Genomic DNA, 14,172 nt, shown 5'->3' on the forward strand with positions numbered 1-14,172 from the left:
TACTTTAATTTAAAAGGAATGACTAAGTAACCAGATGATTGTTTCATTACAACTAACTACTAAACTCAGACTATCCTACCTTAATTCACGGTTATCAAATTGCCAGGATGTACCTTTGTGTTAAAGCTACAGCACAGGAAGGCTGCACACTCACCCGCACGCAGGCAGAAGCTCAGCAGAAGTATGTATCAGCAGCAAGTATAGATTTTGTGGTATCATGTGCTCAAATACAAGGAATTATGAAGGGCTGGCACGTCTGTTTTAAACTTTGATCTCTGGAACGCTGCAGGTTGCCCAGACCCAGCGACCACGGACAAACAGTATGGTTTTAGTAGTGCAGCTGTGCTTTTACATGGATTACCGAGAAAAAGATTAACAGGCTCAAATTAGGCTTCAAAATCTTACTGTGAAAAGATCTAAATATGCTAAATAAAAGCTGTTTCTCAATTGTAGAAAGGAGATAAAATGAAAGAAGCATTTTTGACATTATATTGGAAATTCAGCAGTTTGTTGGCTTTCTAGTGTTACAGTAAACTAACAGAAGTGGTGGTGGTAGAGTGGCCATCTCTTCTTGAAGACAGTGAACTCCCTTTCCTCTTACAGGATCTTTAATTCCTGTTTGGATGTGAAGAGACAAAGAAGGCACATGTCTGTGTGGGAGAGTGGGAGCAGACGGAGAATTCTAACACTGCGCTGAAGGGCAGTACTAATATAGAATAATAACCTTAAATGCCCAAGGGACTATGCTATAACTATCAACAAGCATTTATTTTTCAGCTACCCAACAGCAAACAAAACAAAAACAAGGAACAAAAGCAAACCTCATCTCCCCTTTTCCCTTCCCAAAACAGAAACACGTACATGCAGGAGATCTCTGTCTTAGGAATGTGAGGACTGTGTTAACAATAACAAAACTGGCATAAATAAAAACCAAGCTAGAGAAAATATGCTTCTTCACTAAAATCCAAACATTTCTGGATTGTTTTCCATCCATTATTTCATCCATTCCCTGGTAAATTCTGTAGACCTTTCTCACATCTTAGAACAAGGAAAAACAGCTTCAAATAGTGGAAGAGACCTCATTTTAGCAGTAGAATCAGACCCCAACTCCCAGTCCCGTAATACCTAGATTGCTCCACCAAAATCTTCCTAATTGCCCCCTAACACTGTAACATAGTCTCAGTAAATCCCAACACAGGACTGAAAACATTCTACTACTTTCTAGTATCTCCTTCTCCCTATATAAATAATTCACTATGTACTAATCTTCTGTAATGTCTCTCCATATCTTTTTTTTTCCCCCTCTCTCAGTATCCAAGACAAAGCCATTACTTCATCACTGCCTTCTGCCCTTTAATTCTATCTTTTGTATTTTAAATACTTTCAGTCCAAACTTCTTCCACCTGCTCCGATATAAAGTAAAACATATCCTGGTTTATCCTGGTGTAACTAATTAGCGGAGAAATGAAAATGACTAACAAATTATTCTAAGAAATGAGATCCAAAATTTCTTTATTTTCAGCTTCTACTGCCTACATAGATATCTCACTCATGAACAGCAGAAAGATGTCAGCATGACCGGTGTCAACAAATATCAAGCTCTTAATTGTACAACAGAGTTGTTTTTCTTTATAATCTGCTCTAGAAGAGATTGTACTAAAACAGAAAAATGATGCTTGCCTTCCAGTTACTTTCTTGAACTCACACTGGCAGATACAGCCCATAGTACCACTGATCAAATAAAAACAGCATTCTGAACCCTGATTAAAGAGCGTGGCTGCACTGGGTCAGATGAAAGGTCCAATTAATACAGTATCCTGCCACAAGCAGCAGAAGCCATAATAAAAGCACATGCCTGCCCTTTTCATCCAGCAATACTTCCCCAAGACACCTTCTTCCTCCTGCTATCTACAGTAGAAGCACTTCCTGAGGCAGAAATTTTATCTTTAGGATTAGGAGACCTTGAAGGCTTTTTCCTCACCAAATTTGTTTGTGCTCTTCTTGAATCCAGGGAAACTTTTGCAATTGCAAACTACTGTCGTAATAAGTTATAAAGTTCTGTGTAAACAATGCAAGAAAAAGTCTTTTCATTTGTTCGGAGCGTGCCACCTGCTAGTTTTGTTTGACGTGCCTGAGTTCCTGAGCTAGAGCAGACATTAAGCAATTGCTCCGTATTTGCCTTCACCATGCAGCTGCAATTACATCGCCTTCTGAATTGTTCCCAGAAGGCTCTCTGCAGCTATTTAGCGACCATGGGTGATGAGCTGAACTCACAATCTTAACATGGCCAGGTAAGTCAAAAGCCATTTTTCTGCTTCCTGATTCTTCCTGGATGTGGCAATAATAAGTACCATAACAGAGTGCAGTAGTAAGTACTAATAAGCAGCAAGTAACTATCCCAACACTGGTTTCTTTTTTTCCTAAGACTGCAGAGATACTGCTCAGAGACGCCCACAGGAGAAAAACATGTTGGTCCCAACTGATGGGAACAGAGAGGCCCTATTATGGAAAGCCAGGGATTTCAAACTTCAGGCAATTCCCACTACATTGGCCCTCAAAGTGTGTCTAAACACAGGAATCGAGGAGCTCCTCACAACTATATGCTTGGAGAAGACTTAAGGCTACTGCTCACTCTGGTTTTCCTTGGAAGGAAGATCAAGGCGCCCACACCTGGGCACTGATGGACTCTGCATTGCAACAGGCATAAGACCAATGCCGCAGCACGCCTCACACAGCAACCAGGCTGCCCAGTCAGAGGCTGTGAGACCAAAAACCGACCAGGAATATCACTGCAAGATCATCAACATGACAGTGGTAAACTGGGCAGCCCCATTTGTTCCCCAGCCCGTAACCACGCTGCACAAAAGAACAAGCTCAGCTCGCTCTCTGCTTTACTGATCGTCTAACACCAGGAACAGCAGGAAACAGCTGCAGAGAGGAGCTCTCAGGAAAAAGGAAGGCTGAGCAAAGAGCAATATGAACACACAAAGTGAGATGAGGAGAGAAGACACATGCTACTGGGGAAACCCAACAGCTCCAAATCCCTCTGGGGCTCTCTTGCCCTGCTCGGACTGGGCCATCACTTTATAGGCAGGGTCTGATCCTGCATCCATTAAAGTCAGTGGCAAAACTCCCAGCCATATTAGTAGTGCGGGATTAAACTCTTGACACTTGTGAACATCACAGGTGCGGTCACATATCTGCAAGATTTTGAATGCTTGCCATAACCTACAATTTGTCAGAGGAAATGTTGATCAGTTTATGCCAAGACACAATTCTCATGCAGGAAAACCTAAGGAATTAAGAAGGTATATAGCAGCACGCTTTCTTTTCCACACCCTGAAAACAGCAATCGATACAATTCACGCACACCAACATATTTAGATCCATTCCCTCCTCTGACACTGCAGCTGCATGCAGCCCTAAAGGCTGTGCTAATGATTTGGCAGAGAGACATGTCCCAAATGACACTGCAGAATGCTTGAAGCTCTGAAAGAAGACACTATCTTGTTTACATTGACTGTGAGGGGAAAAAAATGCCATCTGATTATTACATAAATTCTAGCTGTAACAGCTTCATGACTAGTTGAAAGGAGGCAACAGGCTCCAAAATGACTGATGGATCCAAGTGGTTGGATCCATCAGCTTATTAATCTAACGCTAAGATCTTTCTTATTCCTGTATCTCTATCACTTAAACCTGCCCCATGCTGGACAGAAAGAACAATCTTTGTTCATTGCCTCTAAAAGAGAGATAGATCCCTGTACTGTGACTTTTGTATTTTTTCATTCTCTTGTATGCTAACAGAAATGGAGAAACAAGCAATAAAAATAAAAAAACTCCACCACACATACACAAAAGCAGCACACAGTAAACATATCCCTAGCACAATAATCTTAATTTACAAAATATAAAATACATATTATAAAATATAACTTGAAGCAGAATGCAATTCAAAAGGCACAACTGAAGTTCATGTTAACATATGCACACTAGCTTTAAACTGCATTCCTGGAGCAAACCAGCCTCAGCACCATGAGCTTCAGGGCAGGGTACATACGCTTACCCGGAATCCTAGGTAAATAAAGCCATTATTATGCTACTGTGGATACCAAATTAGTCAACTTTAGGTTAGTGCTGATACTCTAGCTTTTATCAGTTCTGTAGATTTCAGTGCTACATCAAGGTTGAATTTGGCCCTAGCTGTGTGACTATGTACCAGTAGATCAGTATAAAAATAATTTGTTCTGAGTTCACAGTTTTATGAAATTACAAAACATCAAAATTAGCATTCTGGCTGAAATCCACTGCATTTCCCATCAAGGCTTACACATTTAAGCAACATCTGAACCAACTGTCTATAATTACTCCTGGCAGATACTGGAACACTTAGACCAGCAGTAGATGCAACAGTGAAATCAATTTTTAAAGACATGCTGTAAACCATTTTTTTCAAGATGCTCAGCCCAGAAGCAAACATGTGTCTATACGCCAAATCCACAGTTTACAATACAGTATTTGTTCACTCTTGCATAGTAAGAGCACAAGAAGAATGACAGCCCTAAGTAATCTGTCACTTTAAAATTAAACATTTATTTGGGCTGAAAATCCAAAAACACTAGCCCTGAAGTTCCTGTCATAACTATTTAAGAGGAAGTGAGGTTGCACATTAGCTTAGGTTAAAAGAAACACAAATTCTGCACAAAAATCAGATCTCTAGATAGACCGTACATGTCTACATCCCTTTCTTTTTTACAGTGAAAGAATCACATCTGTTCATCTGAACCCAGTGAGTTCTCTTCCTTCTTCCTACATACACAGCTGGGTTTTTTTGTTTGTTTGTTTTGTTTTTATCAATGCAAAATCTGCCTTCTTAATGATCCTAACAGTCTCATCATTTCAAACTCCCACAAAGACAAGCCTGAAAGGGTATCAGGCCAACACTTGTCTATAAGTTCCCTACAGTGACTTTCTCAAAACATCTCAGATGTTAAGATCGTACGCTTGCTTGCCTCAAACAGCTGAAGGTCACAAATTTTTCAGACTTTATTTTATGAACGGTCTGAGTACTTTCCCTTTCACATGCGGAAATGCAGAGGGGAAACTGAAGGCAGCTCAAGACACCAACCAGAAGGTATTAACAAGAGCCAAAAAGACAATGCTGATCAGAGTTTTCCCTTTGAAAATGAAGCTCAGAAACACCTTTCTACCAAGGCCATGCCACTACTGTTGATTTAGCACTCCAGGCTCTTTGATATTCCAGTGGAAGGTACCAGGAAAAATTTCAAAAAGTGACTCATTAGAAAAGCCGGAGATACAAAACAGGAACACACAGGAGAGCTATTCTGATCCTCTTCTGTAAACCTACCAGTTCTCAGGAAACAGATCAACCTCCAACATAATGAAAAGAATGGTTAAAGGAAGAATGGCTTATGGAAAGAGAGAAGGCAGACTTATTGAGGAAGTACAAGAAACAAAATGGATAACAACCCTTATTTGGGAAGAGGACAACTTTTTCAAAAGAACAAACCATTTCAAATAATAACTTGGTGTAGGACTGTTAGAAACACAGGACAGAGTAACAAAAGTGGCTAAGAATACACATAAAAACCTCCCAGCATAGTACTAGTTTATTTAGTCTCTCCTGACGCTATAAATTTCTTTCTGCCCTGATTCTTACAGCTGGGAACAGCTGTACCTACAAGAACCCAATTCCCCCTGTTTTCCTCTTTCATCCTCATATCCCAGGCACCCTTCCCAGGGGAAAAAAAAAAAAAGAAAAAGCTGCTATTTTTTTTACCATATGCCAGTACATATTCCTAAAGGAAAGGGGGCCATTAACATTTAAAGACACTTTAAAATTTCATATGTTTTTTGTACTATATTTAAGTACATTTAGAAAAAAGTTAATTTCAATAAATTAAGCAAATAGTCTTCCAGGATGAGGGAATACATGAGGATGAAAAATGAGGAGACCACCTTCACGTAATGTGTCTGTTTATTACTTTCTAAGAACCTCAGAGATGAGAGAGCCCTCTCCTCTCCTTCCTCGACATTTATTTCTTGTGTTCTCCAGAGAAGAGGCACTGATGCTAAATTTACTAAACTAGATAACAAGTCCCAGACACCTCAGCAGAGAAAGAATCTGCAAGGTCACCAGTTCCTCACGGGTGCGGAGCACATCACTAGCGACGAACACGGCCGTTATGGCGAGGTCTGGAGCCAAGCGCAAGTAAACTCCACCAGGTTACTGGGGTGGGCTCCCTGCCAGCCCACAAGCTTTATGAGAATGCAGGAGCAACTGCCATGCAAAGGAGACAGTGCTGCAAAGGTGTGAGAAAGCGGAGCTGCGAGAGGAGGAAGGAGGCTGCAGTGGAAGCAAGCAGCAAGAGGACCCCGCTGCCAGCAACGCCAGCCTGGAAATGACCAATGTGCGTTAAGGGCAAAAAATACATTTAAGGAAATCTCCCAGGGACCTGGAGGATTAAGCAAGTATGTAAGTGATGTACACGTCCCATCTGCCTACGTCAGGTCACCTGAGCGCTGACATTTAAAGCTCAGGGAAAGGCATCAGGGAAAATGGTGACTCCTCCACCCCTGCCTGCAGGAGGAGGCCTTGGGAGGAGGAGATGTGCCTACCCCAGTCCTGCAAAACCTCCCCCGGCGCTGCCTGGAGCCTGTCAACACAAAGGGCCTGTGAAAAAGGGCAGACCCATTCTCATTAAATTTAAGCGTTATATATAGGCTGTGCTGTTGAGAAATATCAGTAAAAGCAAACTTCGGGAAGCCAGGCAGGGAGATGAGAATGTAAATCCTATAATGCCCCACCAGTTACGCGAAAACCAGTCTCCGAAAGGGATTCGGAGCAATTTAATCGCACAGCCAACGCGCGCCCTGGCCGAGGTGCGTGAGGCCCGGGAGTGCAGCGAGAGGGGCTCCCTGGGGAAAGAGCCGGAGGGCGGACGGAGAGGGGGCGGTGATACACAAGGGCACCACAGGCTTTTTTAATTAAACACCACCACCGCAAACGCGATACGTTTCTCAACCTCACGGAGAGCAGGGAAGGAGTTTGCGTGTCAGCGCGGAGCTCCGGAGAGAGGGGCCCAGCAGGACCGGGCGCGTTGGGCCCGCCGCCGTTAACGGCCCTAACGGCCGGCGGGGATGAGGGAGCGCGCGCCCCCTCAGGGGCGGCGCCCGCCTGGCCTGGCTGAGCTTGGGGGGAGCCCGCCCGGCCACGGCTCAGTCGCCACCGGGGCTTGGCGAGCGCCGGTCACTTACTTGTCCAAACTGAAACACTATATTAGCGGGGTACAGAAAACCGCGCTTTTCCTGACAAGGCAATTTCCTGACCGCCGGCCGCTGCCGGGAAGCCCGCCGCGTTCCCCCCACCACCCCCGGCTCGGCTCGGCCCGGCCGCGCTTGCGCTGCCGTCCCCCGCCGGGGCGGAGAAGGGGGAGGCGGGAGCGGCCGGGCCTCCCCCGCTCGCCTTTGAAGGCCGCGCCGGCCGGTGCCGGCATCTGGTTTGCATTTGGGGGCCCGCGTTGTGGAGCTCGCCCCGAGCGCCGTTAAAGGGATCTGCTGTGTGTTAGGCATAGCTGTCAAGCTGCACTGCCCTGGAAAGCCGAGCGTGCACTGTGCCCTGTCAGGAATTCAACTGATACCAGTATTTTTTGCCTCGGAAAGGGAATCGTATTTCTCCTTTATTTAAAAGCAAATAAAACAGAAACAAGGAGGAGGTTTGGCTCTTTTCGTTAAAGGGCTTGTTGCTAAATCGTATTTCTCAGCCCTGTGGCCATACATGACTGCAGAAATGTTGGGGGTTGCAGAAATGTTTAGCTTTTAAGCGATGCAAGAAGCCACACTGAGAGCCAGGGGAAGACTAAATATAAGGAAACAAGCAGAAGGGTATGTCTGGAGTGAGGACAACTCTAAAACATCCCCCACCTTGACCCATAAATACATAATCGCTTCTTAAATAAATAAAACGGGACTGCAAGCCATGAGTTAGATTTTTCTCCGTGGGGTTATTCCATTTGAGCATTTTACCTGAAAAGTTGGAAAATTCCTGATGGGAGGAATAAACCCTGAGTTTATTTAAGGTTTGTTTAAAATGGAGGGCAGGGCAGTAGGATCCGCTTGTCATTTTAAAGCATCCCTTGAAAATGGAGATGGGCCAGCAGTGGCTGCACGCTCCGGCGCAGGCAGGACCAGACCCCACCACATCCCTCCACGACCCACGGGGAAGGAGCTGATGGAAACCCTCATGCTCCCACCACGTCCCAGCGCTTCTCAAGAGGCCCCGGGGAGCCACTGGGGATTTTTCCCGTTATCCCCCCAAATAGTCTACAGCAGGAAATCTTGTAGCAAAAAGCTGTCTTGCAACATTTCCAGAGTTTTCCCACTTTGGCCCAGGCAGAAATACTGCAAGGAACAACCTTGCTCAGGGAAAGATGAGTGTTGTCTCGTGGTTAGAGCACAGGGTTCGTGGTCAGGAGCTGTGGGTTCTCATTCCAGCTTTGCCACTGAATCATTTTGAGAGCTTTGCTAGTCACTTGGTATTAGAACCAGTTAGTAATTTTCCGTTGGAGTGATTTTCTGATGGAAAACACCACTTCTACAAAACCGAAATCTTCTGGGTGAAAACTGACTTTCCATTGGGAATACTTTGCATCTAGGTGGGGTAGAAAAGGACATTAGACCCAAACTGAAGTATTTGTAGTTTTCTTGCATTAGTCTAAATGTTTTGCTTTGATAGATTTAAAAAAAAAAAAAAATACCACCCTCCTGACTGTAATTCCAAGTCAGCTCATTGCACAGGGGGAGTGTGTGCTCTTGTGCTCTGCTCTGCTTCCCAGGAGGTCCGCACCTCCTGTTGTGGGATGCAGATTTCTCCCTTCTGAGATGTGTACCTCCCAATCCGAGTCTGACCGGTCCAGGCACGCAGGCAGCTGGCCCGTGGGAACAAATCCTAGCGTGAGGCTACCACTCTGACCAAGGGAGTGCGCCGCGGAGGGAAAGCGTAGAGTTCAGAGACACAAACAAGCTGTTTCATGTTAGTTCACTGCCCCAAACCAAAGCACTGTGACTGTGGATATACCAAAATGTTGTGTTCAACTGAAAAGCAGTAAAATGAAGCCAGAGAAACGGACCTGAGTGTGCTTCTACTTCCTCTGACAATCAGATCTTATAAAGCCTGCCATGCGCGTGCTGAGCTCTGGTTTATAGTTCTTGCTCTTTATCCTCCCAACTATCTCCCTTCTCCGCTGTTTTGTTCCAGAGTCCTATTCTTCTGTTCATTAAAAACAAACTTCATTATTTCTCTCCTCTGTATATTCATAGATTGCTGACACTTTCTTTTAATATAAATAATACTTGTTCTCCTCCCACAGTGTATTTGTAGATGCTGTTTAAATCCCTTCTTAACTTTTGTTTTGCCAAGTTAAACATTAACCATTACACTGTCTTTCATAACAGCAAGTTTTGGATTCTCTAATAAGCTTCCTCTTCATTTGTTTCAGTCAGAATTCATCTTTTCTGAACATGAGTGATCACAGCCCGACATAACACATAGTGTTCAAAATGATGTCTTGCTAGTGACTTCTCCAATGGCAATAATAATTCCCTACGCACTCTTAGTTACAGACAGACAGGGATCAATTTTGCCTTTTTTACACCTATATCACATCAGTACCTCAATTTATTCAGGTCTTTTTGCTCCAATAAATAGCATTTAAAAAAAAAAAAAGTTATCTGTCTGTAAGTACAGACAAATGTATTAAAATGTATTAACTTTTCCTTAATACATTTTTCCAATTCATTACAGTTCTCCAGCACTCACATGGTTTCTTTCCAAGGGGGTTACAAATGAAGACATTTTCAAGAACAATTACAAGATCTCCAGCCTCCAAAATCAAAGTCCTGAAAACGCTTTCTTTTTAAATTAAAGAATCAAAGTTTAGATTATCACATATTCCCAAGACCACATGAGGCTTAATTCATTACTCCTTTGAAATATTCTGAAAGCTGAGGGTTAAGAGGTGTTATATTAGTGCAGAATAATGATGATTAATTTGTGCTTCATACCAAATGCAGGAAGAGTAGACATGTGTGCAGTGAAGCCTCTATAATTTCAAAATCTTTCTATAAACTTGAAAATATCTTGTAAGCATACGTAGGTTAAATGGAACACAAGACCACTTTTTTCTGTTTGGAGTGTGGCTGTTGTGGTTTTGCTTCAGATATTACTGCTTCAAATAACCTCCCTCTTTTTCCAAGATTCTGGACAGATTCACTTAAAATACACCCTTTTGCCTTTTCATTACAAAGTAACTAATGAAAATTCCATTTTAAATGTGCTTTCTGAGAGATGGGAACATTCTTCTTTTCATTATTAACAAAAGCCTGTGTTTCAAGCTGTAGGGATACAGCTTCAGGTGGTGTAAATCAGCATGGCTCTGAGATGGCCTGCAGTCCTCTCCACCAGCACTGCAGAACAATTTAGTGGTTTTAGATGACAGTTGGCATCTTTGAAATATTCTCTTTTGCAGAACTAGACTAGATGTGACACTTGCTGGAGAAGAAATCTTGCATAAATCTGTCTAAAAAGACTCCCTTAATCATATTACTTCACTACCAGTGGTAACCTTTGGAGGCCAAAGTCCAGACAGGTTGAGAAATGGAACATGAGTACATAAAGGTGACAATTCCATTAACTGCAATCAAAGAGAGAGGTGAATGGTGAGATAAAGACAAATGACTTATTCTATAAAGAAAAGAAAATATGTGTGTGAAGGGGAAAGAGACAGAACGAACATTTTCCAGCCTTGTCAAGGAAATAAAGATCTGGTCCCGCTCCATTGAGATCAACACGAAAATGTCTCTCGGCCTCCCTGGATGCAAGCTCTGGCCCAGCATCCCAGCCTGCCGTTGAATGTTCGCGCGAACCATGGTTTCAGGAGTCCACATGTACACAACCCCAGTTGCCCCAGTAGAAAACTATATGCAGAATGTCTTGCTGAATTGCCCACAATAGCTGTGCTGGAGATGCAAATACTGGGCCTAGCTTTGCTGTCAACTGGATATTTTGCAAAAATAAGTAAGTGGAAGAATTCTTGGCATTTCTGCATCCAGTGACTCAAGATTCTCAAATCCACCAGAAACGATCATAGAATCATAGAATCATTTAGGTTGGAAAAGACCCTTGGGATCATTGAGTCCAACCATCAACCCCACTCTACAAAGTTCTCCCTTACACTGTATCCCTTAACACCACATCTAAACGAGTCTTAAACACATTCAGGGATGGTGACTCCACCACCTCCCTGAGCAGCCTATTCCAGTGTCTGACCGCTCTTTCTGGGAAGAATTTTTTCCTAATGTCCAGCCTAAACCTACCCTGTTGCAGCTTGAACCCATTCCCTCTTGTTCTATCGCTAATTACCTGTGAGAAGAGACCAGCACCAACCTCTCTACAGTGTCCTTTCAAGTAGTTGTAGAGAGTGATGAGGTCTCCCCTCAGCCTCCTCTGCCTCAAACTAAACAGTCCCAGCTCCTTCAATCGCTCCTCATAGGATTTATTCTCCAGGCCCTTCACCAGCTTTGTTGCCCTCCTCTGCACTTGCTCCAGCACCTCGATATCTCTCTCATATTGAGGTGCCCAAAACAGGACACAATACTCAAGGTGAGGCCTCACCAGTGCTGAGTACAGGGGGACAATCACCTCCCAACTTCTGCTGGTCACGATCTTTCAGTCCAGCATGCTGCACTTCAACCCCGAGGGCTGAACAGAAACAGCTTTGGGACTTTCTTTTGGGCCCCAAATCAGAAAGTGTGGGTACATTTTGATAACAGAAACTACCACCACACGAGACAAATTAAGTTCTGACGCAGGTTCAGTGCCAAGCTTCAGCACAGATAAAAGAGAGATTGTCGGGACATATTATCATCCAGTATTCTTCAGTGAGGGCAAGGACAGCGTAAGTAGCATCGCTAAATTCACGTTACCTAAGTTTTTTCAGAGGAGGTGGAAGCTCAGAGACTAGCCACGCTGGCTACTGAGCCGCTTCGCAACACTGGAAATAAAGCCACGAAGGGATCAATCTGTTATCTCTCAAATCTGTCTAAATTTCAGGTAAAGAGGAAATGAATAATATAAAATCTATCCACATATACAATCTCCTTCTCTTTTGCAACTTTCAAGAATTTCTATGCAGAAAACCTCATCCAAACCCAATCCATGTACCAAAACAAAACAAGCAGGTAAGCAAATTGTTTTACTTACAGAAGCTGAAATGGATCTTTGAGGATTCAAAAATTCCGCTTACTCCAGTATTGATTAGCATAACAATTGAAGGGAAGGAAAGATTTATACAGGCTCATGTAACCTGTGCTTCATTCAAGCACCTGAGGGTGGTTTTTGATTTCGTTTTTAAGAAACAGTGTAACACTGGTGTAGGAAAGAAGCTGGGGAATACTCTGGACGAAATGCTTACTGAGCCATTAGACTAGGACTATTCATTCAAACAGGGAAATAGGGAAGTAAAAAACAACTGAATGCTATGCAACAACAAGAAGGGATTTTTGAGTGTACAATAGGAAAAAAAGGAAATTTCCTTCGGGGGACTTCTTCTGTTTATAATAGAGATATTAAGCTACTGTTAGATACTAGAGCAGCCAAAAAGGGAAATCCCTGTTCTACACGACTCTAAATATAGCTAGAAATATAATTCAGATTTTATCAATTTGTGACCCATTTCTTTACGTTTTGGGTAGCTCACCTTGTAATACAAAAGTCAGAAGCCGATACAAACAAGCATACAATGTTTCAGGCTCCACCAAAATTCCAGTGTCTTGCCCAGGGCCTGTTCCTGCCTGCCCTCTTGGCTGGATACCAATATCCTTTATTCTCAGGGGAGTCAGCCTTCCAAAAAACCACTTGGCACTTGAGTCAGGGCTGCTCTGTTTTCCTAACGTTCACGGCAGGCAGGATGTTTTCTGACTCTGGTACCCAACAGTTGAGCATTCCAGACAGCACGGGGATTTTTCTTTTGAAACCACACTGCCAATGCCATGAGAATAAGTGAAGTTCTGTGATACCGTGTGATCCTGGTGGGAAAATAGCATGACTTTGTTGCCATACAATGATGCACAAAGGGAAAATGCGCATGACTCTTGCCACCTTTATAGACTCGCCGTCTGTGGTGTGAATGCTGAAAAAATTCTGGCTTAAAGTCATGTTTTCGTCAACTGGTTCCCCTCTGGGAAGACTGCCAGATCTCCACAGATTAGGTTAAGGAGAAGACCACTGTCCCCCCTGCAAAATGCTTGGCCAGAAAAGCAGCTCGTTGCTGCAGTGTAGCAGGGGGGTGCTCAATCATCTTTGCACACATTGTTGCTGTACCCATCCACGTTGCCAATGTTTAAGGTCCCTTCCAACCCAAACCATTCTATGATTCTATGTGAAAATGTTCTGTTTGCTCCCCAGAATAGATTCAGCCTGTGAACACACACTACAGATACCCCTGCAACTTCTGCGTGTCCCTTTATGCTCCTTAAATATTAGGAATACAACTTTATCATTGACATTTATATTCAAGCAATTCCTGAGATCCCTGATGTCAGGGCCAACCACAGCTGTGCAGCCTTCACCTGGTGGAACAGAAGCTACGGAGGTGAGGGCAGGCAGGTTGCAACTCACGGACAGGGCTGGACTCCTCACTGACCAGGAGCAGACAAACTGCCCTGCTCTGTCTGGGAGGCAGAGTTGCCAGAGATATCTTCCATCATAACTCGAGGGCAAAATCCAGATGTGCAAAATCGCAAAATCACAATCTGTCGAGCTGGAAAATGAATTTCACAAGCCAAGCTGTGAAAATCCGTCGAGCTCCTTAAATTTCACAATACCTTACATCTCATGAAAAATAACTAACAGAGGTTAAATATTTTTCTGCAACATCCTTCCAGACTTTTTCCGTAGAACATGACTAGCGTATGTGAAGCGGTTTGTTACAGTGGTGATACGTCGTACAGGGATGCCAAAATCCAGTACGCATGGAGAAGGATTGAAGAAGACTCAACGCAAGCAGCATGGCCTGTTGCCGTGCCTGAGACTTTCTACAAAAGGCAGATCCTATTTTGCCCTTTGAATTTAGAAACTAGTGAACACCCTCATGG

At 43.5% G+C, this 14,172-nt stretch overlaps 1 protein-coding gene across 11 annotated transcripts in view; it reads right to left on the bottom strand.

Moving 5' to 3' along the window:
* FGGY (FGGY carbohydrate kinase domain containing) overlaps positions 1–14,172 on the bottom strand; it is a 327,607-nt gene that overhangs the window by 139,182 nt on the left and 174,253 nt on the right. Inside the window, exon 1 of one of the 11 annotated variants that reach the window (XM_063344970.1) lies at positions 7,279–7,299. The exons of 6 other annotated variants lie outside the window; for them this stretch is intronic. The gene's annotated coding sequence lies outside the window, so the exon portion shown is untranslated. Of the gene's footprint in view, positions 1–79; positions 284–7,046; positions 7,165–7,278; positions 7,300–14,172 lie in introns of those variants that run through there. 4 more of the 11 variants (XM_063344969.1, XM_063344966.1, XM_063344968.1 and 1 more) reach the window with 4 other exon arrangements.

The sequence above is a fragment of the Chroicocephalus ridibundus genome, chromosome 8, assembly GCF_963924245.1.
Source record: "Chroicocephalus ridibundus chromosome 8, bChrRid1.1, whole genome shotgun sequence".
In the NCBI taxonomy this organism is placed as follows: domain Eukaryota; kingdom Metazoa; phylum Chordata; class Aves; order Charadriiformes; family Laridae; genus Chroicocephalus; species Chroicocephalus ridibundus.